The sequence below is a fragment of the Schistocerca cancellata genome, chromosome 1 (genome assembly GCF_023864275.1).
Source record: "Schistocerca cancellata isolate TAMUIC-IGC-003103 chromosome 1, iqSchCanc2.1, whole genome shotgun sequence".
Classification (NCBI taxonomy): Eukaryota; Metazoa; Arthropoda; class Insecta; order Orthoptera; family Acrididae; genus Schistocerca; species Schistocerca cancellata.
Window position 1 is genome coordinate 716,196,544 of NC_064626.1, and position 22,540 is coordinate 716,219,083.

General features: G+C 42.0%; 2 non-coding genes across 2 annotated transcripts; one reads left to right on the forward strand and one right to left on the reverse strand.

The window, feature by feature from the left end:
• Positions 1-274: 274 nt before the first annotated feature.
• Positions 275-347, reverse strand: Trnaa-agc (transfer RNA alanine (anticodon AGC)). Its single transcript has one exon. It is a non-coding gene; the product is annotated as a tRNA-Ala (tRNA).
• Positions 348-505: 158 nt separating this feature from the next.
• Positions 506-578, forward strand: Trnaa-agc (transfer RNA alanine (anticodon AGC)). The gene has a single exon. It is a non-coding gene; the product is annotated as a tRNA-Ala (tRNA).
• Positions 579-22,540: the final 21,962 nt, after the last annotated feature.

A 22,540-nucleotide genomic window follows, 5' to 3' on the forward strand; every position in this document is an offset into this window, starting at 1 on the left:
ACACAAGGACGATCGTAACACAGTAATACTATTCGTGGGTCTATATCTCTCCTGAACGTTTCCAAAACCTCGTAGAGTCCATGTGTCGACGTGTTACTGCAGTTTCGAGAGCTCGCTGAGGAGCAATTCGCCATTAATATTAAATCCTGTACCTACCAATGACTCTTGGCCAAATTTTAGGAGGAATGTATTGCTATTTTGCTATATTTCTCTGTAGTGGAAGAGAATAGTGAGTCTTAGACAATTGCCATTCAAAACAAAAACAAAAGCGTCTTGGAGGCGCCGGGTATCGATCCCGGTACCTCTCACATGCTAAGCGAGCGCTCTACCATCTGAGCTACGCCCCCTGACAGCTGGGCGTTTCAACTTTTTATAACAAGTCTTTGGGTCGGTTGGCTCGCTTGTTGTCAGGGCAAGGAACAGGTTTTGCCGGCTGGAAGTGGAGCGGCGAAACTGTTAGGTGGCAGACCGGCATTAACAAGGCGACGGAAGATTGTGAACGTCTGGGGGCGTAGCTCAGATGGTAGAGCGCTCGCTTAGCATGTGAGAGGTACCGGGATCGATACCCGGCGCCTCCAGAATACGTTTTGGTTTCGCCGAAGTGGTAACCTCAAATTATTTAGTGATGGAATAGTTCTTACTCTACTAAGTACAGAGACTTCGATGTCATCAATTCTGGAATTTTTTATGGTTTTTTAAAGTATCTTGTTCCTCTTGGGAAACCAATATATTGGAAAAATACGTTCATATTGAAAAAAAAAACAAGGCGTCCAGATTCGTTATTTATGGTACTTCTCAGCCAGACGTGTCTTTAATATAAACGTGATGTCAACGTATTTAGTACTGTGAGAAACTAAGAATCATCTTACACAGAGAGAATGTTTGCCTTCCAGTTATTCTTAAGGATGGTGTACAGTGCTCAATGCGTTAGGGATTGTTATGCAGCAGGCGGAAAACGGAATGAACTGTAAAGTACAAGTACACAAAAGTTTAGAACTAAGGTATTCGGAGTAAACAGTATTAAAGTATGAGGATTTCTGCCCCTCTGTGTGGAAAACCCTCACGGTCAAGTAGCCTACATTTCTGTTTGTCAGGACGGGAACTTGTAGAGAGAGGTGGTGGTGGTTAGTGTTTAACGTCCCGTCGACAACGAGGTCATTAGAGACGGAGCGCAAGCTCGGGTGAGGGAAGGATTGGGAAGGAAATCGGCCGTGCCCTTTCAAAGGAACCATCCCGGCATTTGCCTGAAACGATTTAGGGAAATCACGGAAAACCTAAATCAGGATGGCCGGAGACGGGATTGAACCGTCGTCCTCCCGAATGCGAGTCCAGTGTGCTATTGTAGAGAGAGAGACTGCATTGATATAAAATGAACTTTCATTAGAACGTCACATATTAGTAGAACCAGTCAGGAGGATAGGTACTATGTTTGCTGATATATCCTCTAAGAACGAGTGATGGACACGGAATCTTAATAAGACTGGTCGTATTCGGAAAGACAGGGAGAACGAGGGGCCAGATTTGCGATTGAAGACGTATTTTTAATCTTAGTGCCCCTTCCTGGCCACATAGGCACAAGGAGATGGCGTAGCTGCTCTATGTTTCCAGAGCTAATATAGCAGTACTTGAGTAATTACCTGAGTGCTAGACTGTAAAGCATATACTCTGTTATGACTATGAACGATGTAAAGAAATAGATACTAGAATTAGAAACTTCAGGCCATTTGTGATAAGAATGATAACTCCCACCAAATTATCAAATTCCCACGTCGCCAAGTCTCCCTAATTTCGCCAAGTTTCGAGCTATTAGCCAGAACATCGCTCGTGATTTCTTACACAAGCACTAAGTTCCAACAAACGAGTGCGTGGGACGTTAAAATGGTAAAACAGAATCCGAGATGGAAAACGCGAATGAGTTCTGATTTCACGATGGGAACTGGGTAAAAATTTACTTAAAACGTTCGTATCATGTTCAATATTTGTTGCATAACGAATAGACACTTGTATATCTACTCCGCAGATAATCATTTACCTCATTAAAATCAATATTTACAAAATTAAGAACTTTTTTTACCTTGCATATGATTTACTACCCGTGACCCTATGTTGCTAGGAATGATTTTTTTAAAGTGGTTAATAGGGCTTTCTAACTTACCTAACAACCAAATCTCGATGACGCAAAGGGCAACTAAAACAAGCAGAAAGGTTTACATGTTCAGTAAACTAGACAGAGAAATAGTGGGTGTTATATCTCAATGAGGAACTTGAAACTTTTAGCTCAGGACAGGAGCATACAGAGGAACTATGGCTCAAGTTTAAAAATATAGTTAACCATGGATTGGATAGATATGTACCCAATAGAATAGTTCATAGTTGGAGTGATCCTCCATGGCATACAATCACCGTAAAGAAACAGAGATTACTGCTTAATAAGTATAAAACAAAGCATGCGACTACAGATAGAAAGAGGCTGAATGAAACGATTTTGCAGCCAAGAGAGCAACGCGTGAGGCCCTCAGTAGTTACCGTAGCAGAATATTTATTGTTCAATGATGTTTCACAAAGCCCAAAGAAATTCTCTTAACTTTTAAAGGCTTTTCAGTGGCACTAAAGTTAGTGTCCAATCACTTATGGATCAGACAGACACTGAAATTGAGTGTAGCAAAACAAAAGCAGAAACGTTTAATTCTGTTTCCAAATGTTCATTCATAAAGGAATACTCAGGAGTATCGTCCGAATTTAATTCTCGTACATTGAGAAGATGAGTAAATAGACAGTGGTTCTAGGCGCTAGTCTGGAACCGCGCGACCGCTACGATCGCAGGTTCGAATCCTGCCTCGGGTATGGATGTGTGTGATGTCCTTAGGTTAGTTAGGTTTAAGTAGTTCTAAGTTCTAGGGGCCTGATGACCTCAGAAGTTAAGTCCCATAGTGCTCAGAGCCATTTGGACCATTTTGAAGTAAATAGATAATAATGTCAGAGGCTTTAAGACACAGCTGAAATCGTTAAAACTGCCGAAACGCCAGTATGCGATGCAATTCCTGTCAGATTCTACCCCCACTTCGCGGCTGAGTTAGCCCCTCTGTTAACTATAATCCACTGTAGATCTGTCGAATAAAAAACTGTTCCCAGTAACTGGAAGAAAGAACAGGTCATACCTGTTTACAGGAAGGGTACCAAAAATGATCCACAAAGCTACCGTACAATATCCTTGACATCCACTTATTGTAGACTTTTAGAACATATGTGTTCTGAGCCAAAACGTAATGAGGTATCTCGAAGAGAATGACTTCCTCCATGCCTGACAGCATGGATTTCCAGAACGTAGATCATTTGAAAGCCAGCTCTCACTTCTCTCACTTCATAACCTGGAAGCCATCGCTCAAGGCAGTCAGGTAGATGCAGTATTTCTCGATTTCCGAAATACATTTGACTCAGTACCACACCCAACCTTATTATCAAAAGTAGGATCACATGGGGTACCAAGCAAAGCATGTGACTGGGTTGAGAATTCTTGGTAAAGAGAACGTGGAAGGTTATCTTGAATGGAGATTCATCAACAGATGTAGAAGTAACTTCAAGTGTATCCCAGGGAAGTGTATTACGTTCTCCTGCTAGTCATATTTTATATCAATGAGCTTGGGCACAATATTAACAGTAACCTCAGATTTTTCGGAGATGATGCAGTTATCTACGACGAGGTACCGGTACTATTTGAACTAAGTTGTGAAAATATTCAGTCAGGCCCCGATACGATTTCAAAATGCAATTATTGGGAACTTGCTTCAAATGTTTAAAAACGTAAAACTGTGCACTTCACAAAACGGAAGAAGTATCATCGTGTAAATTAAATATTATTGAATCTCAGTTGGAATCTGGTGTAACATATATATAGTACAACCCCTTACATATCGCTCCCGTAGGCGGAAAAATCAGCAATAATCAATGACATTCCCGGCGGGGTCAGGGATTTTCTCTGCCTCGTGATGACTGGGTGTTGTGTGATGTCCTTAGGTTAGTTAGGTTTAGGTAGTTCTAAGTTACGGGAGACTGATGACCATAGATGTTAAGTCCCATAGTGCTCAGAGCCATTTGAACCATTTTTTGAATCAATGACATGAGGATGCAGAAGCCAATGGAAACCACTGAATTAAAGGTACATAACTTGCATCCACAGGACACGTAGCCTCTAACTGAAAAAATGTCATGATGATCTCTCCATTGGCAAAAGATTCCGATACAGTCCCCCATTCGGATCTCCGGGAGGGGACTGCCAAGGGGGAGGTGACCGTGAGAAAAAGATTGAATAACCAACGAAAAGATAACATTCTACGAGTCGGGGCATGGAATGTCAGAAGCTTGAAAGTGGTAGGGAAGATAGAAAATCTGAAAAGCGAAATGCAAAAGCTCAATTTAAATATAGTAGGTGTCAGTGAAGTGAAATGGAAAGAAGATAAGGATTTCTGGTCAGATGAGTAAAGGATAATATCAACAGCAGCAGAAAATAGTATAACGGGTGTAGGATTCGTTATGAATAGGAATATAGGGCAGAGAGTGTTACTGTGAACAGTTCAGTGATAGGGTTGTTCTGATAAGAAGCAAACCAACATCGACAAAGATATTTCAGCAAATCATATCGACGTCGCAAGCTGAAGATGAAGAGATAGAGCAAGTACATGAGGATATTGAAAGGGTAATACAGGACGTGAAGGGAGAAAAAAATCTGATAGTCATGGGGGACTGGAATGTAGTTGTAAGTAAAGGAACAGAAGAAAATGTTACTGGAGAATACGGGCTTGGGACAAGGAATGAGAAAGGAGAAAAACTAATTGAGTTCTGTAATAAATTTCATTTAGTAACAGCGAATACTCTGTTCAAGAATCACAAGAGGAGGAGGTATACTTGGAAAAGACCGGGTGATACAAGAAGATATCTGTTACATTACGTCGTAGTCAGACAGAGATCCCAGTATCAGATAATGGGTTGTAAGACGTACCCAGGAGCAGATACAGACTCAGATCACATTGTAGTAATCATGAAGAGTAGGCTGAAATTTAAGAGAAGAATCAATACGCAAGGAGGTGCGGTACGGAAGTACTAAGGAATTACGAGATACGCTTGAAGTTCTCTAAGGCTATAGAAACGGTAATAAGGAATAGTTCAGTAGGTAGTACAGTAGAAGGGGAATGGACAACTCTAAAAAGGGCAATCATAGAAGTTGGAAAGAAAAACATAGGTACAAAGAAGGTAACAGCGAAGTCACTATGGGTAACAGAAGAAATACTTCAGTTGATCGATGAAAGAAGAAAGTTCAAAAATGTTCACGGAAATACAGGAATACAGGAATAAAAGTCGATGAGGAATGAAATAAATAGGAAGCGCAAGGAAGCTAAAACCAAATGACTGCATCAAAAATGTGAAGAAATCGAAAGAGAAATGATTGTCGGAAGGAATGACCCAGGATAAAGGAAAATCAAAACAACCATAGGTGAAATTAAAAGCAAGGGTGGTAACATTGTTAAATGCAGAGAAAATAGATGATATATGTATGGAGTACTCTGAGGGCCTCTATGAGGGGAAAGATTCGACTGATATGATAGAAGAAGAAACGAGAGTCGGTTTAGAAGAGATAAGATGTCCAGTATTAGAATCATAATTTAAGATAGCTTTGAGGCAGTTAAGATCAAATAAGGCAGAAGGGATAGATAACATTCTATCAGAATTTCTAAAATCATTAGGAGAGGTGGCAACAAAACGAATATTCACATTGGTGTGTAGAATCTATGAGTCTGACTACATAGCATGTAACTTTCGGAAAAAGATCATCTACACAACTTCGAAAACAACAAGAGCTGACCAGTGCGAGAATTAACGCACACTCAGCTTAACAGCTCGCACATCAAAGTTACTCACTCGAATGATATGCAGAAGGATGGTAAAGAAAACTGTGGATGTGTTAAATGACGATCAGTTTTGCTTTAGGAAAGATAAAGGCACCAAAGAGGCAATTCTGACGCTGCAGTTGATAATGGAAGCAAGACTAAAGAAAAATCAAGACACGTTCATAGAATCTGTCGACATGAAAAAAGCGTTCGACAATGTAAAATGGTGCAAGATGTTCAAAATTCTGAAAAAAATAGGGGTAATCTGTACGCAGAGACGGGTAATGTACAATACGTACAAGAGCCAAGAGGGAATAATGAGAGTGGGCGACCAAGAACGAAGTGCTCAGATTAAAGAGGGTGTAAGACAGGAATGCAGTCATTCGCCCCTATTGTTCAATCTGAACATCGAAGAAGCAATGGTGGAAATAAAAGAAACATTCAGGAGTGGAATTAGAAGTTAAGGCGAAAAGATATCAATGATACGATTCGCTGATGGCATTGCTATCCTGAGTGAAAGTGAAGAAGTACACGATCTGATGAACGGAATGAACACTCTAACGAGTACAGAATATTGATTGAGAGTAAATCGAAGAAAGACGAAAGTAACGAGAAGTAGCAGACATGAGAACAGCGAGAACATCAGGATTGAGGGTCACGAAGTAGATGGAGTTAAGGAATTCTGTTGCCTAGGCAGCAAAATAACCAATGACGGACGGAGCAAGGAAAATATCAAAAGCAGACTAGCAATGGCAAAAAGTGCATTCCTGGCCAAGAGAAGTCTACTAGTATCAAACAATGGCCTTAATTTGAGGGAGACATTTCTGAGAAAGTATGTCTGGAGCACATCATTGTATGTTAGTAAACATAGATTGTGGGAAAACCGGAGTAGAAGCGAATTGAAGAATTTGAGACGTAGTGCCATATACGAATGTAGAAAATTAGGTGAACTGATGCGATAAGGAATGAGAAGGTTCTGCGCAGAATCAGAGAGGAAAGGAATATGTGGAAAACACTGACAAGGAGAAGGGACAGGATAATAGGACATCTGACGTTGCGGAATAACTTCCATGGTATTAGAGGGAGCTGTAGAGGGTAAACGCTGTAGAAGAAGACAGAGACTGAAATGCATCCTGCAAATAATTGAGGACGTAGGTTGCAAGTGCTACTCTGAGATGAAGAGGTTTGCACAGGACAGGAATTCGTGGTGGGCAGCATCAAACCAAACAGAAGTCTGATGACTCAAAAGAGAAAACAAAGGGATCGTCAGGAAAAAATCAGATTAATTACAGCACACACATACGTATTTAAACAATCATTCTTTCCATGTTCCATACATGAATGGAGCAGGAGTAACGCTAATAACTGGTACAGTGAGACGTGTCCTTTTCCATGCACTCCACAATGGTTCGCAGAGTATAGATGTAGATCCATGCAATTAGAGAGTGCTGTTGCGCTTGCGAATAACTTCGATTTTGGTTCTCGCACAGTGTACTTATTTTCTCTGTTGGCTTTTACCCGAAGCTCATCTTCATATAACGCACACGTCTTACTATGGAAGAAAAAGATACGCTAACATTAATTACATTTACAGAAAAAAAACTTTGGTTCTGGCGTACAGAGAGAGCATAAACTCTGGAAAATAATTGTAATTTATTGTTGGTTTTGTAAACTATTTATATTCATATAAAGCTGAAGACAGTATAACGGGTAGATTACGCCCTATATCTCATATTTAAAGGAGACGCCATTTTAGATTATTACGTTAAATCTTGGACAGAACGCTTGAGCTATAAGGACAGCTCCAGGTTGTGGTCTATATATTGAATATGACTAACATGTCGCTTGTTGCAGCGCTTTTTCTATTTTATGCTGGTTTGCAAATAGTCCCGAAGTTTTTAAGGTGTATGCTCTATTTGAAATTCGACTTACTAGTGCAAGTAAAACGAAACGCGCCCTGATTGAACTAGCTATGCCCTGTAATAGATATATTAATCACCAATGTAATGAATTAATGAACGTGATCTGGCTGTAACATGACCAATGAGCGTTAATTGAGCAGAGCACACTTACTTTGATAGTGCAACGAAAATAGTAGGCACAGCATCTGTAAGTTGAACACAAATTAACATGAATAATTATCTCTAATATTCCAGCAACAGCGAATTTGTTTAGCAATTTAGTAGTAATTTTCAATGTTACGGGGATATATAGCGTACTTTGTGATTATGATAGTCAAATACAAAACACTGAACATGTACGCTTCTGCGGAATCATTTGTCATCGTCATTCCAAGTTGCACCAGTCTCATGACCTACCTTATTTACTGTGGAAACATGCGGAGAACGGGAATGCATAATGTTTTGAATAAGGATTGTTGTTTATGACACGATATATTAGACGAAAATTATCAAATGCACCGGTCAGCAGAGACAAAGATTGTTCCGCAACACGCTATCATGTAATGGCGGCATAGTACGAGTTATGTCAATTTGTACTTATACGTAAAGTAATTCATCTCGGAAATTTAAATGATAGAGACTATTTGAGTATCGCGTCGTATAATTGAGTCGAAAATCAAGTGAACAGAGAAACACATGACGTAATCCAAATATAGAATCCAAATATACAATTACCATATGTACCAAGTTCTATACACAGCACAAAACATTTGACAAGTTAACCTGAGTGAAATAGTGGCTGTGTTGACTGTTCGACTGGCCGGATTACATGTTTAAAGGCGAATTCAGTATCAGACCTCGTAACTACTGACCTCGCAAATTCAGGAATTAGCCACTGAACAGGGGACAGAATTCAACGTGCAGTGATCATAGCAACTTTGCTACGAAAATCAGTGGCAATACCACCATGAAATGCAAGGGCCTCACGAATGCTCAATGGCAACTGCCATCCGTAAGTCATCTTGCCTCATGGATACAGTTTTGCAAGAAATGAGTATCTTGTATTTCGTGTTGTTCCCAGTAACTGCGTAATACTGAGATCCTGCTCATGCGAGTGCTCGCAGTCGCCGTGACACAGTTGAATGTAGTCGCCACAACACAACACAGCGAATGTTCAGCTACTCGTGAATTATTATTTTTAGGTTCATTTTCTCTTACGCTGATAATTCACACTTAGGCATCAAATCTACACGCGCTCACCTGTCCCGAAAACCACCTCGGTGCGGCTGAATTTAACTTCCACGACGCGGCACACACATTCAGAAGTCGATGATATTTATGTAACTACTATCCACTTACTCCAGACAGAGCACGTCTAACCGACATCTTGCTCCATAGTATCCTTCAGCATGATTGTGACCCTTTTGGAAATGACTTCACTGGTCATTAACAAGACCGGTAATGGAAATGCCGTGTGGCTAGGGCCTCCCGTCGGGCAGACCGTTCGCCCCTTTCAAGTTTTTCGATTTGACGCCACTTCGGCGACTTGCGTGTCGATGGGAATGAAATGAAGATGATAAGGACAACACAACACCCAGTCCCTGTGCGGAGAAAATCTCCGCCCCAGCCGGGAATCGAACCCGGGCCCCTTGGCATGAAATGCCGCCGCGCTGACCACTCATCTATCGGGACGGACATACGACAAGAAAAGAGTAAATTAAAATTTCATATTTTTATTTGGAATATGTAGTATTGAATACAGAATTATACTATTAAATATTTTAAATGAAAACAATTTTATCAGTTTATTATAAATATTGACTAAACGTTGGCTTTTCTAATGATTTGTAGTTTTTGATCAAGCCCATACTTATCTCATCACAGCAGTTACGCATATTACCAAATGTTTAACAACATTCATGTGACCATTGTGAACAGAAAACACATTGAATCCAATCGTCACTTATATTAGTTTCGTGATCGATTTCACCACATACTACACATTCATCCTAACTCCACTCATGAAAGTTATTTTCGTAATCTTCTGAAATATCTGCACCTGATGAACACGGTGACATCCTTCAGTTTGTTTTTCTCTTCACTAGTACTTCCCTTTGTTGATTTTTGTGCCTTTTTCTGTTTCCTTTCTTTCCTTATTTCTATTTTTCGTTACAGTTTAAATATTTTCAGCAGAGATTAGTCCATTGAATACAGCTATTGTCTTCCTCTTAAAATTCATGTTTCATCAATAGAAGGAACACATGATACTTTTTCCAAAATTTTGTCTGTGGTGGCTTATGAGTAGTCAGTTTTGTGATGGTAGCCTTGAAAGTTTTGGGTTTAGCAAGAGTGTAGTTCGAAGTTGTCAGTCAAGAAATTTGACTTGAATTGAAAACCCTGTTCTTTTGATGTGATTACGACCAGTAGGTCTTTTGATGAGCTTTGAAGTGGCTGGTTGGCCGGTGTGTGAGATTCTGCTTTTCCATTTGTTGTCACGGACATGTCTTCTGACAAATAAGGGTAGTTTGAGACAGCAACCATTTTCAGTGGGATTATGGGATTATGGCAGGTGCCTTGAAGCTAAATTTAATTGTCCATCTCTCTCACGTTAAAACAAGTTGTCCATCTCCCCCAAATAACACAGGTCCATCTCTCCTGATTTTCTGGGACAGAAGGACCAACCCAAATTCTATCTGCAGGTAGCGAAGTTGATGGGCATTTTACGTTACTTTCATTCCTACACATCTGGCAAACCAGCAGTAAAAGACTGCATCAATGTTGTGCAAACTACGCCTTAATACCAAAATTATGTAACTACACGATATAACTTTTCGACTTACAGGAACAGAGAACGAGATGTTTCTCCAGAACTGTCTCAAAAAGGCAACAACAGTTCTGCACAACGTTTGTTCACAAAAGAGCTTCCTCGCGTGTTTCGGGAGCTGCTCTCCAGCGGTGCATTTGTGAAATACGCCACTGATTCAAATGGTTCGAAGCACTATGGGACTTAACATCTGAGGTCATCAGTCCCCTAGACTTAGAACTACTTAAACCTAACTAACCTAAAGACATCACACACATCCATGCCCGAGGCAGGATTCGAACCTGCGACCGCAGCAGCAGCAGTGCGGTTCCAGATTGAAGCCCCTAGAACTGCTCTTCCGCAACGGCCGGCCTACGCCACTGGTCGGCCATACCCAATGGTCCTACTCTCCCGGGACTACCCTATACACAAGGATTCACACAAATATGATAAATACAGTAAGAAACCACTAATGCAGCCCGATACAAGGCACATGTAAGAATAATAAAAGTGATAGAACTTTAGGCGAAAGAAAGAAAAAGAAATACATATAAATTCAGATGGAACAATTTTGCAGTAAAGATACATATAAAGTACATAAACAGAGGTGACAAAAGTTATCAAATAGCACGTATACAGATGTCGGTAGTAAAGCGTACAAAAGGTATAAAAGGGCAGTGCATTGGCGGATCCAATATTTGTACTGAGGTGATTTATGTGACAAGGTCATTGACGTGATTATGACCGTCCGACGGGAATCAACAGAGTCTGAACGCTGAACGGTAAATGGAGTTAGGAGCACGGGACATTCCATTTCCAAAATCGTTAGGGACTTCAGTATTCCGTAATCCACACTGTCAAGAGTATGCCAAGAATACCATATTTCAGGCATTACCTCTCACCTTGGACAACGCAGTGGCCGACGGCCTTCACCTAACGGCCGAGAACAGCAGGGTTTGCGTACAGAGGTTAGTGGCAACAGACAAGCAACAATGCGTGAAATAATTGCAGAAATCAATGTGAGACGTACGATAAACGTATCCGTTATGGCAGTGCGGCGAAATTTGGTGTTAACAGGCTATGGCAGCAGGTGACCGATGCGGTGGCTTTACTAAGACCACAACACAGCCTGCAGCGCCTCTCCTGGGCTCGTGACCATACCAGTTGGACCCTAAATGATTGGAAAACGGTGGCCTGGTCAGACGAGCCCCGATGTCAGTAGGAAAGAGCTGATTGTAAGGACGAGTGTGGCACAGACCCTACGAACCCAAGGTCCCAGTTTGTCAACAAGGCACTGTAGAAGCTGGTGGTGACTCCACAATGGTTAGACTGGGTCCTCTGGTCTAACTGAGCCGATCATTGACTGCAAATTATGTTCGGCTACTTGAAGACGATTTGCAGCCGTTCGTAGACGACATGCTCCCAAACAACCATAGATTTTTATGGCTCACAATTCACCATGTCACCGAGCCACAAATAGTCGTGATTACTTAGGAGAACATTCTGGTGGCGGAGGTTCGAGTCCTCCCTCGGGCATGGGTGTGTGTGCTTGTCCTTAGGAAAATTTAGGTTAAGTAGTGTGTAAGCTTAGGGACTGATGACCTTAGCAGTTAAGTCACATAAGATTTCACACTCATTTTTTAATCCAGAATGGATAATTCGAACGAATGATTTGGCCACCCAGAATCCTGTCAACATTTATGGGACAGATTCAAGGGATCAGTTCGTGTAGAAATGCACCGGCAACACTTTTGCAATTATGGATGGATCCAGAGGCAGCATGACTCAATATTTCTTCAGGGGATATCCAACGACATGTTTGTTATATTAGAAGGTATCCCATGACTTTTGTCTCCACAATGTATAAATATATATATAAATACTGGAAAATCTAATATTTTTCTAAGTTGCAGTATTTAGGTTGAAACAATTTAGGAGATTTCCTTGGAAAATATTTGGTACCGAATTAGTTGTGAGCAAGGGGAAACAGCCTCCACACTCACCAGAGATATGTGTAACGAAATATGCCTCTCCAGATACACAAAACTAAGACCCTGCAACACGGCCATCAAAACAGTGTTTTTAAGGAACTGAAACACTCATTTTAAACGGAAACATAGAGACATTAAAAAAATCGAAAGTGGAGAACGGAAAAGAATCAGCAAAATTTTAGGTCCAAGTTAAAATGGAAAAAAGTATTGATTAAGAGCAAATAAAGAAATTGAAAGTACAGCAACGTTTATTAGAGCAGGAAAACATTATGACTAAAATTTTATGGGCATATTAAAAGAATGGAACCAACAAGATCAACTAGACAGATTGAGGAATTCTATAAAAGTCGCAGTAAAGCTAAAATAAAATAATGAGGTGGATCGGTGCAGTAACAGCAACAACACAATTTGATATGGCAGGCAGAAAAAATGTTATGCAGAAAATACACGACTGGACAGTTGGCCTGGCAGAGGAATCCAAAAAGAGAGGAACAACTTTTTCTGAGAGCTTAAAAGAGCTCATTTTGAAATAATGATAGTATCGTGGACAGAAATAAAAGCTAAAACAAAACTCTGAAAATGCCCTTTGTTTTACACCGTGCGTCCAGTAGAGCTCAGATGTTATTAACAACAATTGGATGAGTACACTAGTGGAAAAAATCGTAACACCAAAATGTAATTAATGTCTAGTAATGAAGTTTCGGGAATTCATTTGTCTAGGTAACATATTTAACTGATTAAAAATGCAATATCACAGGTTAATACAAGCACGAGATAAGCCATTGGAAATATGAAATGCTGGTACAGTAATAAACGATGTAACCGCCAGGACATTAAATGTATGCATGCGTTGTGTTGTACAGGTGCCGGATGTCAGTTTGTGGCCTGTTGCACTTGGTCGTTCAATATAGGAACGGTTAGAGTTGTTTTCGGATGACGCTGGAGTTGTCGTCCGATGATGTCCCATATGAGCTCGATTGGAGACAGACCTGGTGATAGAGCACGCCAAGATAATATGTCGACACTCTGTAGAGCACTTTGGGTTACAACAGCGGTTTATGGGCGAGCGTTATCCTGTTGGAAAACACCCTTGGTATGGCGTCTACATTCCTGCCAAGTCTTTCTGCAATATCTCGGGAAGAATATTCAGCTTATCGTAGTCCTATTACACGAGCTCTTGCAAACTCAATGAGGTGTTGATAATGGCGTCTTTGTCGCCTTAATGCCATTCTTGATTAACACCAATCCACAACACCCAATCTCAAAGGTAACTAACCATTACGACCGTTGCAGGGTGTATTTAAAGCAAACATGATTTGCATCCTGTTAGTGGCACTACTTGTGCCACTTTTATTCGACTGTCGCAAAATTTGAATAGACGCCATCTTTCAGATGTAGAAACACGCCTAGCAACTTTCGTTTATGTCGCAGAACTCCTTGGTGTTGCGGCTTTTCTCCATCAGTGTATGCGCACCATGTAGGATACTGTCTCTGAGATGCCACCACTACTGGCTGATATGATGTCATGTCTTCTGAATGGAACCACGCAATGTATAAAATGTTTTCACAAGCACCCTCAAAAAATGGTTCAAATGGCTCTGAGGACTACGGGACTTAACATCTGAGATCATCAGTCCCCTAGAACTTAGAATTACTTAAACCTAACTAACCTAAGGACATCACACACATCCATGCCGGAGGCAGGATTCGAAACTGCGACCATAGATGTCGCGCGGATCCAGACTGATGCGCCTAGAACCGCTCGGCCACAACGGCCGGCCAAGCACCCTCACTTCAATCCTACGCGACATACAGTTAGGGAGGGTAACTGCGGCTTGTTAGCGACTCGACCGTAACTGAAAGTACATCTTTTTTATTTATTTATTTATTTAACCTGGCAAGAGTACATCAGCCGTATAAAGGAATTACGAAAATTTGTGCTGGACCGGGAATCGAACACAGCCACTGACCGTGAGGGGTCGCCTTACCATTAAGCTATGGGAGCACGACACACGGCTACATCCAAACTTCCATATGTTGTCAACTACGTGTACACAACCTGCACTCGTACATCCATTATGTATATTCCTGTGCAGGGACAACATTTTTAATTAAAAGTCGCTTGGCCACTGTCGACGAATAAAGACTAGGCTACAGAGCCTGTGTTGTTCAGAATTACGATGAAACGTTCCTTCAGGTTCGGATCCCTGTTCCACACAAATTTTCAGTGTTTTCATTGAATCATAAAGCTGATGGTAGTCCATATTCGCAACTGCGAATGCATTTCATGTATTTCACAACGGCTGTAGTCGGCGCAGCGGCTATTCCTTCGGATATGCATGCGTATCCGTAGAAACATTGCATCCTAATTCTGAACGACACAGCCACGGCAATCTCGTAACTGCAACTGGAAAGAAAAGTAGTAACTAAAGTTCCTCTCAGTTACAGCAAAAAGGAATATATCTGAAAAAAAAAAACATTTTCTTCATTCTCTCAGAGCAGATACCAAAGGTAGTCCGAGCGGAAAAAATTAGGAAGCATGTGGAAGATGAAAAATGATGGAATTTAGGAGTTAGGTAGATAAGAATGATTATTAAAACGAAGAATGGTGATAAATTCAATTCAGACTATGTAGAGAATATTTAAGAATATTTTGGGAGTGGTGAAAGCTGTAATGGCCGCTACGGGTTCATCAGCTTACAGTAAAGAAAGGAATATCAACGGAGCAAAGTGTTCTCGTATTTTGTGCCGCCTCTGGATGTTTCTACTCTTTTACGTTTTCTCCAGGCATCACGTTTCCGTCTAGCAGGTGGCAGACGGAGGCACTATACGCGTTATGCGAAGTTCTCGCCACGGTCGCGAAGTTCTGCCTGTGGCGGCGAGGCAGGCGGGGAGAGGCGCTTCCGTCAGATGTGTTGACAGCAGCCCCCACATCCGCCACAGTGCCTCGGCTTCCCTGTTTACAACTGCTCTCACATGGAACTTCAGGCTGTCAAGCCTCCTGCGACCTCACTAGTATCAAGTCATCGAAAGAAATTCTACAGCGCGTCTCGGGAGTACAGGCCAATAATAAAGCAATGTCAAGGAAATGGTCGTATAAAACAAGGAACTACATATAGACACGTTCTATTCTGTACTGCTTTCGAGTTACAATACGAGTATATGAAGGACGTTCAATAAGTAATGAAATAGTCTGAGAGCCAGTTGGTCTTAGTCGGGATTCCAATACCCCACATTAATCCTCACTCTTTTAGCCATAAAACCCTATTTCTCAACACAGTCTCAGTTCAGTGCGATGGTTTTACGCCACCTTGCTAGGAGGGCGTTAATGCCCGACAGATACCATTCGACTGGTCGACGTCGGAGACAGCGTTTTGCTGCATCAGTAAGCTTCACGTCATCCAAGTACTGCCTCATTCCGAGTCCAACCTCCATTGGGCGAAACAGTTGGAAGTCGGGAGGTGAGGCATCCGGGCTGTAGGGTGGATGGGGAAGCACAGTCCGATGACGTTTTGTGAGCTCCTCTCCGGTGTGTAGACTTGTGTGAGGCCTTGCATTGTCATGGAGAAGGGGTTCGTTTCCATTTTTGTGGAGATGAACACGCTGAAGTCGTTTCTTTAATTTCCTGCGGGCAGCACAATACAGTTGATACTTGATCGTTGCACCATGGGGGATGATTTCAAACAGAATACCCTGTTCACAGGGCCAGAAGAGCGTCGCCATGACTTTATCGTCTGAGGGTGCGGCTTCGAACTCTTTCTTCGCAGGAGAGGTGGTGTAGCGTAATTCCATCAATTGCCGTTTTATTTCCAGTTGGAAGTGAAGAACACGTGTTTCATTTATTGTGACGATGTTCGTCCAAAAATTATAACAATCAGCCTGCGCAAGCAATTCCGCGCACTTGGTCTGTCGTTGTTCTTTATGGTCATCTGTTAGGTGGCGAGGAAGCCAGGGGACATAAAACTTTGAGGACCCTATCTGGCGGCCGAGTGTGTCGGCAAATCCAACAGATACGTTCAGTTGAACAGCGAAGTGTGATTGTAATCCGTCTATCATCTCAAGTGAGTGTGTCCGCACGTTCCAAAATTGCACGAGTCACAGCTGAGTCCAGCTGGCTGGCATTCGGGAGAACGGACAAGTGTGCGCGACCCTGTTGCGATGATGACAGATGCTTCGCCCAACGACTCACCACGCTTTTGTTCACTGCCAGGTCTCCGTAAAAATTCTGCAAGCGCCTATGAATACCACGGATGCTCTGCATTTCCTGTAGAAGAAACTCTCTGCTTGTAACGCCGTTAGAGACGCCATTTTGAAAGCTACGTATAGCGCCGCCATCAATCGGAACTTCACGAAGACGTACGTGCTGAAGCGGAAATATTCCATGATGCCTCACAACAAATGTTGCATTTTTATTTCAACCAAAACTGTCCGAGAAAAAATATTTTGCATTATACTGTATATTGAACGCTCTTCATATTCGAGAAAATGTTCCATATAATCTGTTTAGTAACCTTTTAGGTATTCTAGCTAAGCCTTCATTTTTGTCGCTGTGGTGTCTAGTTTACTGAAAGTGTTTTAAACCTGTTTGTGCAACTTCAAGAAAGGGAATATTTTTGTCACCAAACGCGTTTCGTTCTATTGATCCAAAATTCCATCATTAGTCTGTAATTGAAATATTTACAATTGGTTCAAATGGTTCAAATGGCTCTGAGCACTATGGGACTCAACTGCTGAGGTCATTAGTCCCCTAGAACTTAGAACTAGTTAAACCTAACTAACCTAAGGACATCACAAACATCCATGCCCGAGGCAGGATTCGAACCTGCGACCGTAGCGGTCTTGCGGTTCCACACTGCAGCGCCTTTAACCGCACGGCCACTTCGGCCGGCTTTACAATTGGGCTTGCTTACTAGATCTAGAAATAATTCGTTGCCAAAGATGTTACGGTGTGATTTTACTTACGGAATTTTAAGTCCGAGATTCGGTCACACTGAAAGTGCCGTCCGTTTGCATATTTTTGAGGTATTACCTCGTTTGGCACTGCCGTCTTTTCTCACTGCTTTGCAACACTAAACATTTCTTACGTGAAATTTGACACAATGTAGAAATGTGTGAATAAACATTGCAAACACGTGTAGCCAGAAGTAGACAAAGAAACTGTGGCATTGCTATATTGTCACACTTCACGTAGGTTTAATCAAAATGGTTCAAATGGCTGTAAGCACTATGAAACTTAACATATGAGGTCATCAATCCCCTAGACTTAGAACTACTTAAACCTAACTAACCTAAGGACATCACACACATCCATGTCCGAGGTAGGATTCGAACCTGAGACCGTAGCAGCAGCGCGGTTCCGGACTAAAGCGCCTAGAACAGCTCGGTCACAGCGTAGGTTTAATCACATCTCAACATCTTTGCTAAGCGTCAGTTGTACTGAACAAGCCCACGTGCAAATAGTGAAGACTGATGAAGTTTTGTATTAATAAAACAAAGGTAAGCACTCTCTTGTAATTACAAAAACGGTTTAAAATACAGTCAATAAAACTAGTAAAGGCATCTTATGTCGAACACAAGTTCCAAGCCTTAGCCATCATGTCCAAAACAATGTGCTCGGTAGTTCAAGCGACGCTGGAAGGGGAGAAAGTTTTATTGTGCATGAGGAAACCACGTTGCCCTTTTCACGCACCAATGTCCATGATCCCATACCTGTTAGTGATCCAAGTTCACTGCTCTGTGAAGAACACAGATTGAGGACGCTTCCTGTGCTAAAGGTGATGACGTACCTGTAGCTCAGCTGGTTTCACGTTTGTTCGAGCGATTAGCTTGTATACCATCAGTTGATATTTGTCACCGTGGTCTCTTGACTTCTGCTCTGCTCTGAGCACTATGTGACTTAACATCTATGGTCATCAGTCCCCTAGAACTTAGAACTACTTAAACCTAACTAACCTAAGGACATCACACAACACCCAGCCATCACGAGGCAGAGAAAATCCCTGACCCCGCCGGGAATCGAACCAGGGAACCCGGGCGTGGGAAGCGAGAACGCTACCGCACGACCACGAGATGCGGGCCTCTTGACTTCCCTTTACATCCTGAGATACGAGCATTCCGCCAGTAACCTGCAGCGCGGATAAAGTTAAATAAAGTTCTATCTGCGAGGAACTTTAACATTTAAACTGTACTTGGAATAAATACGTCAAACTTGCTACAGCTCCTATTACTTCCGCTGTAAAATCTATCTTTGAAAAACTAGTCTGTTTGCTTAAAATGTTTCCCGTTGTATATTTTCATAACTAACAGCAATCTTTGCATTTTGTACGCTGCGGTGTGTTATTGTTGTTCTTCCGTGTTCAGCGATGTGTATTGTAAATTCCTACATTTCTGACTTCACCGGCTGCAGATGGATGCTGTGTGATCTCTGGTCCTCTCCCAGTGCAGTTGATCGTCGTTATTTGATACAAATGTTTGCCCTCAGTGCCCACTTTGAACGATTTTCGTTGAAAATTAATGCAAAGAAATCCTTCCTCCGGAACGTTGTTCATTCACTAACTTTATATATATAAATTACATTAAATAATATGAGGACAAATTCTGCATAGGATTTCTCGTGATATTCTAGCGAAAACGCTATCTTACAATACTGAAGAATAAACGCCTGGTTATATTTATTTGTTCGAAGACGTGCACATTTATTTAATATTTTACTCCAGATAAAATCCATTCTATTCCCGTTCAGTTGTATACTAGCTTTAATTTCTTTCTAAAACTGAAATACCGGCCGCTGTGGCCGAGTGGTTCTAGGCGCTTCAGTCCGGAACCGCGCTGTTGCTACGGTCGCAGGTTCAAATCCTGCCTCGGCCATGGATGTGTGTGATGTCCTTAGGATAGTTAGGTTTAAGTAGTGCTAAGTCTAGGGGACTGATGACCTCAGATGTTAAGTCCCATAATCCTCAGAGCCATTTGAACTAAACTGAAATGGTCGCGTGACCTTTTTTTTAATATTCTCAGCATCACAGCTCATTCACAGCTCAAAATCAGCAGACACGGTGCTCTGTCACCACCAATGTTACTAATTCTTTACAGTAATTGTTTCTTTATACTCCTCCAACCGTACGTCTTAATTCAATGCTCATCAGTCACGAAATTTCACATATTTGTCAGAGACGATATCCGTCACTGAATGCTTCCAAAATATCTTCTCCTCGTATCTTTTTGCTCGTGTATTTCCACCAGTAAATACCTCTGTTCACTCTTCAACACGTCATTTCTCTTCTCTGCCTCCCTTTCTATACATCTTCATTACTTGCACGCTTTCAATAAGAGGTGGCTTTACATGAATTTCACAAACAGCTTTAACGCATCGCTATTGCGCCACGTGGTAGTAACATTTATTACTCTACTGTATCTCTCAGAGCTGACTTCATTTCATACTATACAGCGAAAATACTTCTTTTTAGTCCCTTTTCCAAAGTCACAGTCGTGCGGTAGCGTTCTCGCTTCCCGCGCCTGGGTTCCCGGGTTCGATTCCCGGGATTTTCTCTGCCTCGTGATGACTGGGTGTTGTGTGATGTCTTTAGGTTGCTTAGGTTTAAGTAGTTCTAACTTCTAGACCATAGATGTTAAGTCCCATAGTGCTCACAGCCAGTTTGAACCAAAGTCACACTTCAAACACACATATATAACACTTCCTCTTCCCGGTTTATTATTTAAATCATACAAATTTTCCATAAATAAAAATATACTCATCAACAGTTTATGTCGGTATAAAAAGATAGCATAATCACAAACATAAAATAACATGATAAAATTTTCTCTGGCTTCTAGCCGCATCCAGAGGTTTAAAAATACGCGAGACTTCGGTCTTGTTCTCCTTGGCCATTAAATATGCCGCAAATCTACTCGTGAGCAGGATTCGAACACGGTACCTCTAGCGCGGTAACCGTGAAACTTTACCGCTGTGCTTCGCTGACTAGCTTGGAATGTATGTAATGTTACTGGTATACAAAGCGCGCAATGAACTTCAAAATCGATTTTCTCCAAAACCAAGGCCCGTAGCTAAAAAACCGGTTAGCCAGGTACTCAGGGTAAGTGCCTCTACAACATATTTGAAGCGCATCAAAATCCGTGATTTACAGTATGGAGGGTCTCCTTGTGAGTGCCAAGTTGGCTGAAGTCCCACAAATATTGATATCCCTCCCCCCCCCCCCCCCCACACACACACACACACAGACCACACAGACACACACCCCCAAACGCACAGACAAAAGAAAAAACAGTAACGGCAATCTGTCAGACTTAAGATAGACCGTCCAGGATTTGAACTCCACTAAGAGGTTGCATGAGGTAAGTGATCACAGGGAGAAGGATGGCGTACTGGTATACACTTTGATGCAAAGTTTAACGAAGTGAATTGAAACTTAGAGGACATTTAGTTACAAAGTGTAGGGGACTCTTGAACTGGATTAAATATGACAGACATATAAAATCCTAACACTACGGTTCCATAACATCATAACCGTATTAATCATTATTATTCAGCGATAATTAGGGTGGGTTACAAGGGCAACACGCACTCACATAATTCACACGCAAAGTCTCAAACATTCACAGAATCGCCAAAAATAATATCCATCATTTCTAGGTAAATTTGACTCAATACACGTGGCATGTGTCCGGCAGCGGGAAGAAAACTCGAAGTGTAATCAGACACACTAGTATGAAGTGAATCGTGACCGCCGGCCGGAGTGACCGAGCGGTTCTAGGCGCTACAGTCTGGAACCGCGCGACCGCCACGGTCGCAGGTTCGAATCCTGCCTCTGGCATGGATGTGTGTGATGTCCTTAGGTTAGTTAGGTTTAATTAGTTCTAAGTTCTAGGGGACTGATGACCTCAGAAGTTAAGTCCCATAGTGCTCAGAGCCATTTGAACCATTTTTTTTTTAATCGTGAGCAGGCAAAGAACAAATTCTGATCCATCTGAATTTAGAAAAATGATAGTAAAATAATTACATATGTCAAACCCATAACGCTTCTATCAAACGACTTTGGACTTACAGAAAGTTTCCGACTCGAAAAATCTGAGCTAATTCCCGCCCAAAATCAGCGTCTAAATGCCAGAGAAACGACACATCATGCTCACCACTTAGCAGCACAGCGACTCGTCTGCGGCTCGACTCTTCCTCGACTCGCTGTCTTCTCACCTAAAACCAGTCTGCCTCGCGTCCGAACACAGAGACCGAAAAACATGGAGGGAGCAAAATGACCAACCAGAAGCACGAATTCTTTAGTGGGAACAGGCGTCTTCAACAATAAGAAGATTGGAGAGAAGACGTATGACTACTCGTTCTCAAAATCTTCCATCCGTTCAACATCTAAAATTTGAACAAACGTGTCCCTAGCGAGTTGTTCTGAAAGAGCCAATCGCGAAGACGCTCATTACGAGTAGCAGCGCAGATAACGCACCAACATGCCTGGCACCTCTAGCCAGCTTTGAAAGTTGACGTCAGCTGCTGCTTCCAGGCCACTGCCACTAAGCTAAACTAAGAAGGTCCACCCGAGTCCACTCAGATTCAGGCGTTTGCTATTACTCTCACATTTGTTCAACCTAGGCATCATCCACCTTTCGGGTAGGTGGTTACAGGTGTGTAGCTTGCTGAATATCAAATGTAATCAGTGAAGAACATAAAGTGTTGTGTTTGTGCGTGTCTCCAAAACTTCGCAATCTATCCCTCATCCATGACAAACATTTTGTTTTGGAACTGCTGGAAGTAGTTCGAAGGTATCGGTTTTAAAAGAGGGCATCGCACCAATGGACTTCTTATGCCAGGACCAGCCATGGTGTGCCAAACTTGACGCTTGTAGCGCGTGTGGGCCGTGGGCTGGTCAGGGCCTGGCCTTTTACTCGGCTTCGCTCAGTCCTTCTCGAAAGTACCCGGAACAGCGCGGTATTTCATTTAGC